Here is a 17,389-nt window from a genome sequence, read left to right as displayed (position 1 = left end):
CCTGGTCTTCGCAGGATCCGGATTTTCTACTACTTTTGCTGAACGGCGATACGCCTCAGCAAGGTCCTCTTGGTCAGAGTCGGATGCCTCGGCCTCTGACCTCTCAGCGGCTTCGCCGTCTGAGTTATTTTGTTGCTCTGGAGAGGAGGCGGCTTCCTCACCGTCTCCCTCTTCCATTTCTTTACTGGAGCAAGTGGAGGGGGCATCCTCCTGGGAGTCACTTTGCTCATCAGGACCTTCATAGTCCTCTTCTCTCACAACTTCATCAGCGGGCACTTTCCTAGTGCGCCGCCACCTGGGTTTGGTAGCCGTTTGTTTTACTCTAGCCATTGTGTCCTGCACAGACACAGAGAGGGAGGAAGTTGGAGATCAGCAAAGCATTTCTGAAACTCCAGACAAGGCACCCCCGGTTCTAGACTCAGCCGTACCAGGAGACCGGCTGAATGTCTTAGGCAGTGCCGTGTGTGCGGATGGAGAGTCCATTTTATTTTTTGAAAAACTAATGTATACAGCAGGAAATGAATGTATACAAGCTAAAAGAAGAAAAAAAACTGAAAGAAGGGAACGGATAGTTACCTAACTTTAAGTTCTGAAAATCTGAAAACAAGCAACAACTGGTGACCGGGTGACTTTGAGAAAGCACACGGAGATCTTGAATTTGCTTGAATTTGCTTGAACGTAACCGGGATCATTTATTACATCCATTTTCTCTCACATCAGAGAATATCTGAGCTTGGAATCCAAGCAGATCCCTACCTTAAATTACGCACTTTTTATCCTTCTTCAAGTTACTAACTTGATCGTTGGAGGCGGAGCTCCACCCATTCGGAGTCTCCGTTGCTTTTCAAGGTACAGACTCAGACGGACAAATCTTCGAGTTGTAACTCTCCCAAGGGACAAAAACACCCAAAACAAAACACATTCAAACAAAGCTTTTTGAAGCAAATGAAAGTCAAATGCATTCAACAAAGCCATTTCAATCAATTGAAAGTCAAACACATTCAAACGAAGCTATTGAAAGCAAATGAAAGTCAAATGCAATTAACAAAGCAATTTGATTCAAATGAAAGTCAAACACATTCAAAGAAAGCTTTTTAATGCACATGAAAGTCAAATGCATTCAAAAAAGCCATTTCAATCAAATGAAAGTCAAACACAATCAAATAAAGCAATTTGAAGCAAATGAAAGTCAATTGCATTCAACAAAGCTATATGAATCAAATTAAAGTCAAACACATTCAAACAAAGCTTTTTGAAGCAAATGAAAGTCAAATGCATACAACAAAGCCATTTCAATCAAGTGAAAGTCAAACACATTCAAACAAAGATTTTTAAAGCCAATGAAAGTCAAATCAAATCAACAAAGCAATTTGATTCAAATGAAAGTCAATCACATTCAAATAAAGCTTTTTGAAGCAAATGAAAGTCAAATGCATTCAACAAACAAGTTTGAACCAAATGAAAGTCAAACACAATCAAATAAATCATTTTGAAGCAAATGAAAGTCAAATGCAATCAACAAAGCAATTTGATTCAAATGAAAGTCAAACACATTCAAACAAAGCTTTTTGAAGCAAATGAAAGTCAAATGCATTCATCAAAGCCATTTCAATCAAATGAAAGTCAAACACATCCAAACAAAGCTTTTTGAAGAAAATGAAAGTCAAGTGCAACGAACAAAGATATTTGACTCAAATGAAAGTAAAACACATTCAAACAAAGCTCTATGAAGGAAATGAAAGTCAAATGCATACAACAAAGCTATTTGAATCAAATGAAAGTCAAACACAATCAAACAAAGCTTTTTGAAGCAAATGGAAGTCAAATGCAATCAACAAAGCCAGTTCAATCAAAGAAAGTCAAATACAATCAAATAAAGCATTTTGAAGCAAATAAAAGTCAATTGCATTCAACATAGCTATTTGAATCAAATGAAAATCAAACACATTCAAACAAAGCTTTTTGAAGCAAATGAAAGTTAAATACATTTAACAAAGCCATTTCAATCAAATGAAAGTCAAACACAATCAAACAAAGCATTTTAAAGCAAATGAAAATCAAATGCATTCAACAAAGCTATTTGAATCAAATGAAAGTAAAACACATTCAAACAAAGATATTTGAAGCAAATGGAAGTCAAATGCATTTAACAAAGCTATTTGAATCAAATGAAAGTCAAACACATTAAAACAAAGCTTTTTGAAGCAAATGAAAGTCAAATGCATTCAACAAAGCAGTTTAAATCAAATGAAAGTCAAACACAATCAAATAAAGCATTTTGAAGCAAATGAAAGTCAATTGCATTCAACAAAGCTATTTGAATCAAATGAAAATCAAACACATTCATACAAAGCTTTTTGAGGCAAATGAAAGTCAAATGCATTCAACAAAGCCATTTCAATCAAATGAAAGTAAAACACATTTAAATGAAGCGTTTAGAAGCAAATGAAAGTTAAATGCATTCGACAAAGCCATTTCAATCAAGTGAAAGTCAAACACATTCAAAAAAGGTTTTTAAAGCAAATGAAAGTCAAATGCAATCAACAAACCAATTTGATTCAAATGAAAGTCAAACACATTCAAACAAAGCTTCTTGAAGCAAATGAAAGTCAAATGCATTTAAGAAAACTTTTTGAATCAAATCAAAGTCAAACACAATCAAACAAAGCATTTTGAAGCAAATGAAAGTCAATTGAATTCAACAAAGCTATTTGAATCAAATGAAAGTCAAACACATTTAAACAAAGCTTATTGAAGCAAATGAAAGTCAAATACATTCAACAAAGCCATTTCAATCAAATGAAAGTCAAACAAAATCAAACAAAGCATTTTAAAGCAAATGAAAGTCAAATGCATTCAACAAAGCAGTTTGAATCAAATGAAAGTCAAACAAATTCAAACAAAGCTTTTTGAAGCAAATGGAAGTCAAATGCGTTTAACAATGCTATTTGAATCAAATAAAAGTGAAACACATTCAAACAAAGATTTTTAAAGCAAATGAAAGACAAATGCATTCAAAAAAGCCATTTCAATCAAATGAAAGTTAAATACAATCAAATAAAGAATTTTGAAGCAATTCAAACTCAATTGCATTCAACAAAGCTATTTGAATCAAATGAAAATCAAACACATTCAAACAAAGCTCTTAGAAGCAAATGAAAGTCAAATGCATTCAACAAAGCCATTTCAATCAAATGAAAGTCAATCACATTCAAACAAAGATTTCTAAAACAAATGAAAGTCAAATGAATTAAACAAAGCAATTTGATTCAAATGAAAGTCAAACACATTCAAAGAAAGCTTTTTGAAGCACATAAAAGTCAAATGCATTCAATAAAGCCATTTCAATCAAATGAAAGACAAACACAATGAAATAAAGCATTTTGAAGCAAATGAAAGTCAATGACATTCAACAAAGCTATTTGAATCAAATGAAAATCAAACACATTCAAACAAAGCTTTTTGATGCAAATGAAAGTCAAATGCATTTAACAAAGCCATTTCAATCAAATGAAAGTCAAAGGTATTCAAACAAAGCTTTTTGAAGCAAATGAAAGTCAAATGCATTAAACAACGCCATTTCAATCAAATGAAGGTCAAACACAATCAAATAAAGCATTTTGAAGCAAATGAAAGTGAATTGCATTCAATAAAGCTATTTGAATCAAATGAAAATTAAACACATTCAAACAAAGCTTTTTGAAGCAAATGAAAGTCAAATGCATTCAACAAAGCCATTTCAATCAAATGAAAGTCAAACACATTCAAACAAAGCTTTTTGATGCAAATGAAAGTCAAATGCAACCAACAAAGTTATCTGACTCAAATGAAAGTCAAACACATTCAAACAAAGCTGTTTGAAGGAAATGAAAGTCAAATGCATACAACAAAGCTATTTGAATCAAATGAAAGTCAAACACAATCAGACAAAGCTTTTTGAAGAAAATGGAAGTCAAATGCATTCAACAAAGCCATTTCAATCAAAGAAAGTCAATTACAATAAAAAAAAGCATTTTAAAGCAAATGAAAGTCAATTGCATTTAACAAAGCTATTTGAATCAAATGAAAATCAAACATATTCAAACAAAGCTTTTTGAAGCAAATGAAAGTCAAATACATTTAACTAAGCCATTTCAATCGAATGAAAGTCAAACACAATCAAACAAAGCATTTTAAAGCAAATGAAAATCAAATGCATTCAACAAAGCTATTTGAAGCATATGAAAGTCAAACACATTCAAACAAAGCTATTTGAATCAAATGGAAGTCAAATGCATTTAACAAAGCAATTTGAATAAAATGAAAGTCAAACACATTGAAACAAAGCTTTTTGAAGCAAATGAAAGTCAAATGCATTCAACAAAGCAGTTTAAATAAAATGAAAGACAAACACAATCAAATAAAGCATTTTGAATCAAATGAAAGTCAATTGCATTCTACAAAGCTATTTGAATCAAATGAAAATCAAACACATTCAAACAAAGATTTTTGAGGCAAATGAAAGTCAAATGCATTTAATAAAGCCATTTCAATCAAGTGAAAGTCAAACACATTCAAACAAATCATTTTAAAGCTTTTCAAAATGAAATGCAATCAATAAAGCAATTGGATTCAAATGAAAGTCAAACAAATTCAAATAAAGCTTTTTGAAGCAAATGAAAGTCAAATGCATTCAACAAAGCCATTAAGATCAAATGAAAGTAAAACACAATCAAATAAAGCGTATTGAAGCAAATGAAAGTTAAATGCATTCAACAAAGCCATTTCAATCAAATGAAAGTCAAACACATTCAGACAAAGGTTTTTAAAGCAAATGAAAGTCAAATGCTATCAACAAACCAATTTGATTCAAATGAAAGTCAAACACATTCAAACAAAGCTTTTTGAAGCAAATAAAACTCAAATGCATTTAACAAAGCTGTTTGAATCAAATGAAAGTCAAACACAGTCAAACAAAGCATTTTGAAGCAAATGAAAGTCAATTGAATTCAACAAAACTATTTGAATCAAAAGAAAGTGAAACACATTTAAACAAAGCTTATTGAAGCAAATGAAAGTCAAATACATTCAACAAAGCCATTTCAATCAAATGAAAGTCAAATACAATCAAACAAAACATTTTAAAGCAAATGAAAGTTAAATGCATTCAACAAAGCTATTTGAATCAAATGAAAGTCAAACACATTCAAACAAAGCTTTTTGATGCAAATGCAAGTCAAATGCATTCAACTAAGCTATTTGAAACAAATGAAAATCAAACACATTCAAACAAAGCTTTTTGAAGCAAATGAAAGTCAAATGCATTAAACAACGCCATTTCAATCAAGTGAAAGTCAAACACATTCAAACAAAGAATTCTAAAACAAATGAAAGTCAAATGAAACAAACAAAGCAATTTGATACATATGAAAGTCAAACACATTCAAAGAAAGCTTTTTGAAGCACATGAAAGTCAAATGCATTCAACAAAGCCATTTCAATCAAGTGACAGTCAAACACATTCAAACAAAGATTTTTAAAGCCAATGAAAGTCAAATGCATTCAACAAAGCCATTTCAATCAAGTGACAGTCAAACACATTCAAACAAAGATTTTTAAAGCCAATGAAAGTCAAATGCATTCAACAAAGCCATTTAAATCAAATGAAAGACAAACACAATTAAATAAAGAATTTTAAAGCAAATGAAAGTCAATTGCATTCATCAAAGCTATTTGAATCAAATGAAAATCGAACACATTCAAACAAAGATTTTTGAAGCAAATGAAAGTCTAATGCATTCAAGAAAGCTGTTTGAATAAAAAAAAATTCAAACACAATCAAACAAAGCATTTTGAAGCAAATAAAAATCAATTGCATTCAACAAAGCTGTTTGAATCAAATGAAAGTCAAACACATTCAAACAAAGCTTTTTCAAGCAAATGAAAGTCAAATATATTCAACAAAGTTGTTTGAATAAAAAAAATATACAAACACAATCAAACAAAGCATTTTGAAGCAAATGTAAATCAATTGCATTCAACAAAGCTATTTGAATCAAATGAAAGTCAAATACATTCAAACAAAGCCCTTTAAAGGAAATGAAAGTCAAATACATTCACCAAATCTGTTAGACTCAAATGAAAGTCAAACACATTCAAACAAAGCTTTTTCACTTAAATGAAAGTCAAATGCATTCAACAAAGCTATTTGAATCAAATGAATTTAAACACATTCAAACAAAGGTTTTAAAATCAAATGAAAGTCAAACACAATCAAACAAAGCATTTTAAAGCAAATGAAAGTCAATTGCATTCAACAAAGCTATGTCAAATGAAATACAAACACATTCAAACAAAGCATTTTGATGAAAATGAAAGTCAATTGCATTCAACAAAGCTATATCAAATGAAAGTCAAACACATTCAAACAAAGCATTTTCATGAAAATGAAAGTCAATTGCATTCAACAAAGCTATATCAAATGAAAGTCGAACACATTTAAACAAATCTTTTTAAAGCAAATGAAAGACAAACACATTCAAACAAAATTTTTTGAAGCAAATTAAAGTCAAATGCAATCAACAAAACTATTTGAATCAAGAGAATGTTAATCACATTCAAACAAAGTTTGTTGAAGCAAATGAAACTCAAATGCATTCAACAAAGTCGTTTCAATCAAATGAAAGTCAAACAAATTCAAACAAAGCTTTTTGAAGCAAATGAAAGTCAAATGCAATCAACAAAGCTATTTGAATCAAATTAAAGTAAAACACATTCAAACAAAGCTCTTTGAAGCAAATAAAACTCAAATGCTTTCAGCAAATTTGTTTGAATCAAATGAAAGTCAAACACATTCAAACAAAGCTTTTTGAAGCAAATGAAAGTCAATTGCATTCAACAAAGCTATTTGAATCAAATTAAACTCAAACACATTCAAACAAAGCTTTCTGAAGCAAATGAAAGTCAAATGTATTCAACAAAGCCTATTCAATCAAGTGAAAGTCAAACATATTCAAACAAAGATTTTTAAAGCAAATGAAAGTCAAATGCAATCAACAAAGCAATTTGATTCAAATGAATTTCAAACACTTTCAAACAAAGCTTTTTGAAGCAAATGAATGTCAAATGCATTCAACAAAGCTGATTAAATCAAATGAATGTCAAACACAATCAAATAAAACATTTTGAGGCAAATGAAAGTTAATTGCATTCAACAAAGCTATTTGAATCAAATGAAAGTCAAACACATTTAAACAAAGCTTTTTAAAGCAAATGAAAGTCAAATACATTCAACAAAGCCATTTTAATCAAATGGAAGTCAAACACAATCAAACAAAGCATTTTAAAGCAAATGAAAGTCAATTGCATTCAACAAAGCTGTATGAATCAAATGAAAGTCACACATTATCAGACAAATCTTTTTGAAGCAGATGAATGTCTAATGCATTTAACAAAGCCATTTCAATCAAATGAAAGTCAAACACATTCAAACAAAGCGTTTTGAAGCAAATGAAAGTCAAATGCATTCAACAAAGCCATTTCAATCAAGTGAAAGTCAAACACATTCAAACAAAGATTTTTAAAGCAAATGAAAGTCAAATGCAATCAACAAAGCAATTTGATTCAAATGAATGTCAAACACTTTCAAACAATGCTTTTTGAAGCAAATGAAACTCAAATGCATTCAACAAAGCAGTTTAAATCAAATGAATGTTAAACAGAATCAAATAAAGCATTTAGAGGCAAATGAAAGTCAATTGCAATCAACAAAGCTATTTTAATCAAATTAAAGTCAAACACATTCAAACAAAGCTTTTTGATGGAAATGAAAGTCAAATGCATTCAATAAAGCCATTTCAATCAAGTGAAAGTCAAACACATTCAAAAGAAGATTTTTAAAGCAAATAAAAGTAAATTGCATTCAACAAAGCTATTTTAATCAAATGAAAGTCAAACACATTCAACAAAGCTATTTGAATCAAATGAAAGTCAAACACATTTGAACAAAGCTTATTGAAGCAAATGAAAGTCAAACACATTGAAACAAAGCCATTTCAATCAAATGAAAGTCAAACATATTCCATCAAAGCTTTTTGAAGCAAATGAAAGTTAAATGCAATTAACAAAGCAATTTGATTCAAATGAAAGTCAAACACATTCAAACAAAGCTTTTTTAAGCAAATGAAAGTCAAATGAATTTAACAAAGCTATTTGAATTAAATAAAAGTCAAACAGATTCAAACAAAGCTTTTTCAAGCAAATGAAAGTCAAATGCATTAAACAAAGCCATTTCAATCAAATGAAAGTCAAACACATTCAAACAAAGCTTTTTGAAGCAAATGAAAGTCAAGTGCAACGAACAAAGCTATTTGACTCAAATGAAAGTCAAACACATTCAAACAAAGCTCTATGAAGGAAATGAAAGTCAAATGCATACAACAAAGCTATTTGAATCAAATGAAAGTCAAACACAATCAAATAAAGCTTTTTGAAGCAAATGGAAGTCAAATGCAATCAACAAAGCCATTTCAATCAAAGAAAGTCAAATACAATCAAATAAAGCATTTTGAAGCAAACGAAAGTCAATTGCATTCAACATAGCTATTTGAATCAAATGAAAATCAAACACATTAAAACAAAGCTTTTTGAAGCAAATAAAAGTCAAATGCATTCAACAAAGTAGTTTAAATTAAATGAAAGTCAAACACAATCCAATAAAGCATTTTGAAGCAAATAAAAGTCAATTGCATTCAACAAAGCTATTTGAATCAAATGAAAATCAAACACATTCAAACAAAGCTTTTTCAAGCATATGAAAGTCAAATGCATTAAACAAAGCCATTTCAATCAAATGAAAGTCAAACACATTCAAACAAAGCTTTTTAAAGCAAATGAAAGTCAAATGCAATCAACAACACAATTTGATTCAAATGAAAGTCAAACACATTCAAAGAAAGCTTTATGAAGCAAATGAAAATCAAATGCATTCAACAAAGCCATTTCAATCAAAGGAAAGTTAAACACAATCAAATAAAGCTTTTTGAAGCAAACGAAAGTCAAATGCATTCAACAAAGTTGTTTTAATCAACTGAAAGTCAAACACAATCAAACAAAGCATTTTGAAGCAAATGAAAGTCAATTGAATTCAACAAAGCTATTTGAGTCAAATGAAAGTCAAACACATTTAAACAAAGCTTATTGAAGCAAATGAAAGTCAAATACATTCAAGAAAGCCATTTCAATCAAATGAAAGTCAAACAAAATCAAACAAAGCATTTGAAAGCAAATGAAAGTCAAATGCATTCAATAAAGCAGTTTGAATCAAATTAAAGTCAAACTCATTCAAACAAAGCTTTTGGAAGCAAATAGAAATCAAATGAATTTAACAAAGCTATTTGAATCAAATAAAAGTCAAACACATTCAAACAAAGCCATTTCAATTAAATAAGAGTAAAATACAATCAAATAAAGAATTTTAAAGCAAATGAAAGTCAATTGCATTCAACAAACCTATTTGAATTAAATGAAAATCAAACAGATTCAAACAAAGCTTTTTCAAGCAAATGAAAGTCAAATGCATTAAACAAAGCCATTTCAATCAAATGAAAGTCAAACACATTCAAACAAAGCTTTTTGAAGCAAATGAAAGTCAAGTGCAACGAACAAAGCTATTTGACTCAAATGAAAGTCAAACACATTCAAACAAAGCTCTATGAAGGAAATGAAAGTCAAATGCATACAACAAAGCTATTTGAATCAAATGAAAGTCAAACACAATCAAATAAAGCTTTTTGAAGCAAATGGAAGTCAAATGCAATCAACAAAGCCATTTCAATCAAAGAAAGTCAAATACAATCAAATAAAGCATTTTGAAGCAAACGAAAGTCAATTGCATTCAACATAGCTATTTGAATCAAATGAAAATCAAACACATTCAAACAAAGCTTTTTGAAGCAAATGAAAGTCAAATACATTTAACAAAGCCATTTCAATCAAATGAAAGTCAAACACAATTAAACAAAGCATTTTAAAGCAAATGAAAATCAAATGCATTCAACAAAGCTATTTGAATCAAATGAAAGTAAAACACATTCAAACAAAGCTATTTGAAGCAAATGGAAGTCAAATGCATTTAACAAAGCTATTTGAATCAAATGAAAGTCAAACACATTGAAACAAAGCTTTTTGAAGCAGATGAAAGTCAAATGCATTCAACAAAGCAGTTTAAATCAAATGAAAGTCAAACACAATCAAATAAAGCATTTTGAAGCAAATAAAAGTCAAATGCATTCAACAAAGCTATTTGAATCAAACGAAAATCAAACACATTCAAACAAAGCTTTCTGAGGCAAATGAAAGTCAAATGCATTTAATAAAGTCATTTCAATCAAGTGAAAGTCAAACGAATTTAAACAAAGCTTTTTAAAGCAAATGAAAGTCAAATGCAATTAACAACACAATTTGATTCAAATGAAAGTCAAACACATTCAAAGAAAGCTTTTTGAAGCAAACGAAAATCAAATGCATTCAACAAAGCCATTTCAATCAAATGAAAGTAAAACACAATCAAATAAAGCGTTTTGAACCAAATGAAAGTTAAACGCATTCAACAAAGCCATTTCAATCAAGTGAAAGTCAAACACATTCAAAAAAGGTTTTTAAAGCAAATGAAAGTAAAATGCAATCAACAAAGCAATTTGATTCAAATGAAAGCAAACACATTCAAACAAAGCTTCTTGAAGCAAATGAAAGTCAAATGCATTTAACAAAACTGTTTGAATCATATGAAAGTCAAACACAATCAAACAAAGCATTTTGAAGCAAATGAAAGTCAATTGAATTCAACAAAGCTATTTGAATCAAATGAAAGTCAAACACATTTAAAAAACGCTTATTGAAGCAAATTAAAGTCAAATACATTCAAGAAAGCCATTTTAATTAAATGAAAGTCAAACAAAATCAAACAAAGCATTTTAAAGCAAATGAAAGTCAAATGCATTCAACAAAGCAGTTTAAATCAAATGAAAGTCAAACACATTCAAACAAAGCTATTTGAAGTAAATGAAAGTCAAATGCGTTTAACAAAGCTATTTGAATCAAATAAAAGTTAAACACATTCAAACAAAGCTTTTTGAAGCAAATGAAAGTCAAATGCATTCAACAAAGCCATTTCAATCAAATGAAAGTTAAATACAATCAAATAAAGAATTTTGAAGCAAATGAAAGTCAATTGCATTCAACAAACCTATTTGAATCAAATGAAAATCAAACACATTCAAACAAAGCTTTTAGAAGCAAATGAAAGTCAAATACATTTAACAAAGCCATTTCAATCAAATGAAAGTCAAACAAAATCAAACAAAGCATTTTAAAGCAAATGAAAGTCAAATGCATTCAACAAAGCAGTTTAAATCAAATGAAAGTCAAACACATTCAAACAAAGCTATTTGAGTTAAATGAAAGTCAAATGCGTTTAACAAAGCTATTTGAATCAAATAAAAGTTAAACACATTCAAACAAAGCTTTTTGAAGCAAATGAAAGTCAAATGCATTCAACAAAGCCATTTCAATCAAATGAAAGTTAAATACAATCAAATAAAGAATTTTGAAGCAAATGAAAGTCAATTGCATTCAACAAACCTATTTGAATCAAATGAAAATCAAATTCAAACAAAGCTTTTAGAAGCAAATGAAAGTCAAATACATTTAACAAAGCCATTTCAATCAAATGAAAGTCAAACACAATCAAACAAAGCATTTTAAAGCAAATGAAAATCAAATGCATTTGACAAAGCTATTTGAAGTAAATGAAAATCAAACACATTCAAACAAAACTTTTTGAGGCAAATGAAAGTCCAATGCAATCAACAAAGCAATTGGATTCAAATGAAAGTCAAACACATTCAAAGAAAGCTTTTTGAAGCAAATGAAAGTCAAATGCATTCAACAAAGCCATTTCAATCAAATGAAAGTGAAACGCAATCAATAAAAGAGTTTGGAAGCAAATGAAAGTTAAATGCATTCAACAAAGCCATTTCAATCAAGTGAAAGTCAAACACATTCAAAAAAGGTTTTTAAAGCAATGAAAGTCAAATGCAATAAACAAAGCAATTTGATTCAAATGAAAGTCAAACACATTCAAACAAAGTTTTTTGAAGCAAATGAAAGTCAAATGCATTTAACAAAACTGTTTGAATCAAATGAGAGTCAAACACAATCAAACAAAGCATTTAGAAGCAAATGAAAGTCAATTGAATTCAACAAAGCTATTTGAATCAAATGAAAGTCAAACACATTTAAACAAAGCTTATTAAAGCAAATGAAAGTCAAATACATTTAACAAAGCCATTTCAATCCAATGAAAGTCAAACAAAATCAAACAAAGCATTTTAAAGCAAATGAAAGTCTAATGCATTCAACAAAGCAGTTTGAATCAAATGAAAGTCAAACACATTCAAACAAAGCTTTTTGAAGGAAATAGAAGTCAAATGCGTTTAACAAAGCTATTTGAATCAAATAAAAGTTAAACACATTCAAACAAAGCTTTTTGAAGCAAATGAAAGTCAAATGCATTCAACAAAGCCATTTCAATCAAATGAAAGTTAAATACAATCAAATAAAGAATTTTGAAGCAAATGAAAGTCAATTGCATTCAACAAACCTATTTGAATCAAATGAAAATCAAACACATTCAAACAAAGCTTTTAGAAGCAAATGAAAGTCAAATACATTTAACAAAGCCATTTACATCAAATGAAAGTCAAACACAATCAAACAAAGCATTTTAAAGCAAATGAAAATCAAATGCATTTGACAAAGCTATTTGAATCAAATGAAAGTCAAACACTTTCAAACAAAGCTATTTGAAGCAAATGGAAGTCAATTGCATTCAACAAAGCTATTTGAATCAAATGAAAATCAAACACATTCAAACAAAGCTCTTAGAAGCAAATGAAAGTCAAATGCATTCAACAATGCCATTTCAATCAAGTGAAAATCAAACACATTCAAAAAAAAAATTTTAAAACAAATGAAAGTCAAATGTAATAAACAAAGCAATTTGATTCAAATGAAAGTCAAACACATTCAAAGAAAGCTTTTTGAAGCACATAAAAGTCAAATGCATTCAACAAAGCCATTTCAATCAAATGAAAGACAAACACAATTAAATAAAGCATTTTGAAGCAAATGAAAGTCAATGGCATTCAACAAAGCTGTTAGAATCAAAGAAAATCAAACACATTCAAATAAAGCTTTTTGAAGCAAATGACAGTGAAATGCATTCAACAAAACTGTTTGAATAAAAAAAAATTCAAACACAATCAAACAAATCATTTTGAAGCAAATGTAAATCAATTGCATTCAACAAAGCTATTAGAATCAAATGAAAGTCAAAGACATTCAAATAAAGCTTTTTGAAGCAAATGAAAGTCCAATGCTTTAAACCACGCCATTTCAATCAAATGAAAGTCAAACACAATCAAATAAAGCATTTTGAAGCAAATGAAAGTCAATTGCATTCAACAAAGCTATTTGAATCAAATGAAAATCAAACACATTCAAACAAACCTTTTTGAAACAAATGAAAGTCAAATGCATACAACAAAGCTATTTGAATCAAATGAAAGTCAAACACAATCAGACAATGCTTTTTGAAGCAAATGGAAGTCATATGCATTCAACAAAGCCATTTCAATCAAAGAAAGTCAAATACAATCAAATAAAGCATTTTGAAGCAAATAAAAGTCAATTACATTCAACATAGCTATTTGAATCAAATGAAAATCAAACACATTCAAACAAAGGTTTTTGAAGCAAATGAAAGTCAAATACATTTAACAAAGCCATTTCAATCAAATGAAAGTCAAACACAATCAAACAAAGCATTTTAAAGCAAATGAAAATCAAATGCATTTGACAAAGCTATTTGAATCAAATGAAAGTCTAACACTTTCAAACAAAGCTATTTGCAGCAAATGGAAGTCAAATGCATTTAACAAAGCCATTTCAATCAAATGAAAGAAAAACACAATTAAATAAAGAATTTTGAAGCAAATGAAAGTCAATTGCATTCAACAAAGCTATTTGAATCAAATGAAAATCGAACACATTCAAACAAAGCTTTTTGAAGCAAATGAAAGTCAAATGCATTCAACAAAGCTGTTCGAATCAAAAAAAATTCAAACACAATCAAACAAAGCATTTTGAAGCAAATGTAAATCAATTGCATTCAACAAAGCTATTTGAATAAAATGAAAGTCAAACACATTCAAACAAAGCTTTTTCAAGCAAATGAAAGTCAAATACATTCAACAAAGCTGTTTGAATAAAAAAAAATACAAATACATTAAGTCAAATGCATTAAACCACGCCATTTCAATCAAATGAAAGTCAAACATAATCAAATAAAGCATTTTGAAGCAAATGAAAGTCAATTGCAATCAACAAAGCTAATTGAATCAAATGAAAATCAAACACATTCAAACAAAGCTTTTTGAAGCAAATGAAAGTCAAATGCATTCAACAAAGCCATTTCAATCAAATGAAAGTCAAACACATTCAAACAAAGCTTTTTGAAGCAAATGAATGTCAAATGCATTCAACAAAGCCATTTCAATCAAATGAAAGTCAAACAAAATAAAATAAAACATTTTGAAGCAAATGAAAGTAAATTGCATTCAACAAAGCTATTTGAGTCAAATGAAAGTCAAACACATTCTAACAAATCTTTTTGAAGCAAATGAAAGTTAAATGCATTCAACAAAGCCATTTCAATCAAATGAAAATCAAACACATTCAAACAAAGCTTTTTGAAGCAAATGATAGTTAAATGCAATCAACAAAGCTATTTGACTGAAATGAAAGTCAAACACATTCAAACAAAGCCCTTTAAAGGAAATGAAAGTCAAATACATTCACTAAATCTGTTAGACTCAAATGAAAGTCAAACACATTCAAACAAAGCTTTTTCACGTAAATGAAAGTCAAATGCATTCAACAAAGCTATTTGAATCAAATGAATTTAAACACATTCAAACAAAGGTTTTTAAATCAAATGAAAGTCAAACACAATCAAACAAAGCATTTTGAAGCAAATGACGGTTAATTGCATTTAACAAAGCTATATCAAACGAAAGACAAACACATTCAAACAAAGCATTTTGATGAAAATGAAAGTCAATTGCATTCAACAAAGCTATATCAAATGAAAGTCAAACACATTCAAACAAAGCTTTTTGACTCAAAGGAAAGTCAAATGCATTCAACAAAGCTATTTGAATCAAATGAAAATCAAACACATTTAAACAAATCTTTTTGAAGCAAATGAAAAACAAACACATTCAAACAAAATTTTTTGAAGCAAATTAAAGTCAAATACAATCAACCAAACTATTTGAATCAAGAGAAAGTCAATCACATTCAAACAAAGTTTGTTGAAGCAAATGAAACTCAAATGCATTCAACAAAGCCTTTTCAATCAAATGAAAGTCAAACACATTCAAACAAAGCTTTTTGAAGCAAATGAAAGTCAAATGCAATCAACAAAGCTATTTGAATTAAATGAAAGTCAAACACATTCAAACAAAGTTCTTTGAAGCAAATAAAACTGAAAAGTATTCAACAAATCTGTTTGAATCAAATGAAAGTCAAACACATTCAAACAAAGCTTTTTGAAGCAAATAAAAGTCTAATGCATTCGAAAAAGCTATTTGAATCAAATGAAAGTCTAACACATTCAAACAAAGCTTTTTGAAGCAAATGGAAGTCTAATGCATTTTACAAAGCTATTTGAAGCAAATGAAAGTCAAACACATTCAAACAAAGCTTTTTGAAGCAAATAAAAGTCTAATGCATTTGAAAAAGCTATTTGAATCAAATGAAAGTCTAACACATTCAAACAAAGCTTTTTGAAGCAAATGGAAGTCAAATGCATTTTACAAAGCTATTTGAAGCAAATGAAAGTCAAACACAATCAAACATAGCTTTTTGAAGAAAATAAAATTCAAATGCTTTCAACAAAGCTGTTTGAATCAAATTAAATTCAAACGCATTCAAACAAAGCTTTTTGATTCAAATGAAAGTTAAATGCATTAAACAAAGCTATTTAAATCAGACGAAAGTCAAACACATTTAAACAAAGCTTTTTAAAGCAAATGAAAGTTAAATGCATTCAACAATGCTATTTGAATCAAATGAAAGTCAAACGTATGCAAACAAAGCTTTTTAAAGCAAATGGAAGTCATATGCATTTAACAAAGGTATTTGAATCAAATGAAAGTCAAACACATTCAAACAAAACTTTTTGCAGAAAGTGAAATTCAAATGCATTCAACAAAGCTGTTTTAATAAAAAAAAAATTCAAACACAATCAAACAAAGCATTTTGAAGCAAATGTAAATCAATTGCGTTCAACAAAGTTATTTGAATCAAATGAACGTCAAAGACATTCAAACAAAGCTTTTTGAAGCAAATGAAAGTCAAATGCATTAAACAACTCTATTTCAATCAAATGAAAGTCAAACACAATCAAAGAAAGCATTTAGAAGCTAATGAAAGTCAATTGCATTCAACAAATCTATTTGAATCAAATGAAATTCAAACACATTCAAACAAAGATTTTTGAAGAAAATGAAAGCCAAATGCATTCAACAAAGCCATTTCAATCAAATGAAAGTCAAACACATTCAAACAAAGCTTTTTGAAGCAAATGAAAGTCAAATGCAATCAACAAAGCTATTTGACTCAAATGAAAGTCAAATACATTCAAACAAAGCTCTTTGAAGGAAATGAAAGTTAAATGCATACAACAAAGCTATTTTAATCAAATGAAAGTCAAACACAATCAAACAAGGCTTTTTGAAGCAAATGGAAAACAAATGCATTCAACAAAGCCATTTCAATCAAAGAAAGTCAAATACAATCAAATAAAGCATTTTGAAGCAAATGAAAGTCAATTGCATTCAACAAAGCTATTTGAATCAAATGAAAATCAAACTCATTCAAACAAAGGTTTTTGAAGCAAATTAAAGTCAAATACATTCAACAAAGCAATTTCAATCAAATGAAAGTCAAACACAATCAAATAAAGCATTTTGAAGAAAATGAAAGTCAATTGCATTCAACAAAGTTTTTTGAATCAAATGAAAATCAAACACATTCAAACAAAGTTTTTGAGGCAAATGAAAGTCAAATGCTTTTAATAAAGCCATTTCAATCAAGTGAAAGTGAAACACATTGAAACAAAACTTTTAAAAGCAAATGAAAGTCAAATGCAATCAACAAAGCAATTTCATTCAAATGAAAGTCAAACACGTTCAAAGAAAGCTTTTTGAAGCAAATGAAAGTCAAATGCATTCAACAAAGCCATTTCAATCAAATGAAAGTAAAACACAATTAAATAAAGCGTTTT

The sequence above is a fragment of the Chenopodium album genome, chromosome 17 (assembly GCF_948465745.1).
Source record: "Chenopodium album chromosome 17, dcCheAlbu1.1, whole genome shotgun sequence".
In the NCBI taxonomy this organism is placed as follows: domain Eukaryota; kingdom Viridiplantae; phylum Streptophyta; class Magnoliopsida; order Caryophyllales; family Amaranthaceae; genus Chenopodium; species Chenopodium album.
The sequence above is the reverse complement of the archived record's forward strand: the minus strand, read 5'-3'. Positions refer to the sequence as shown.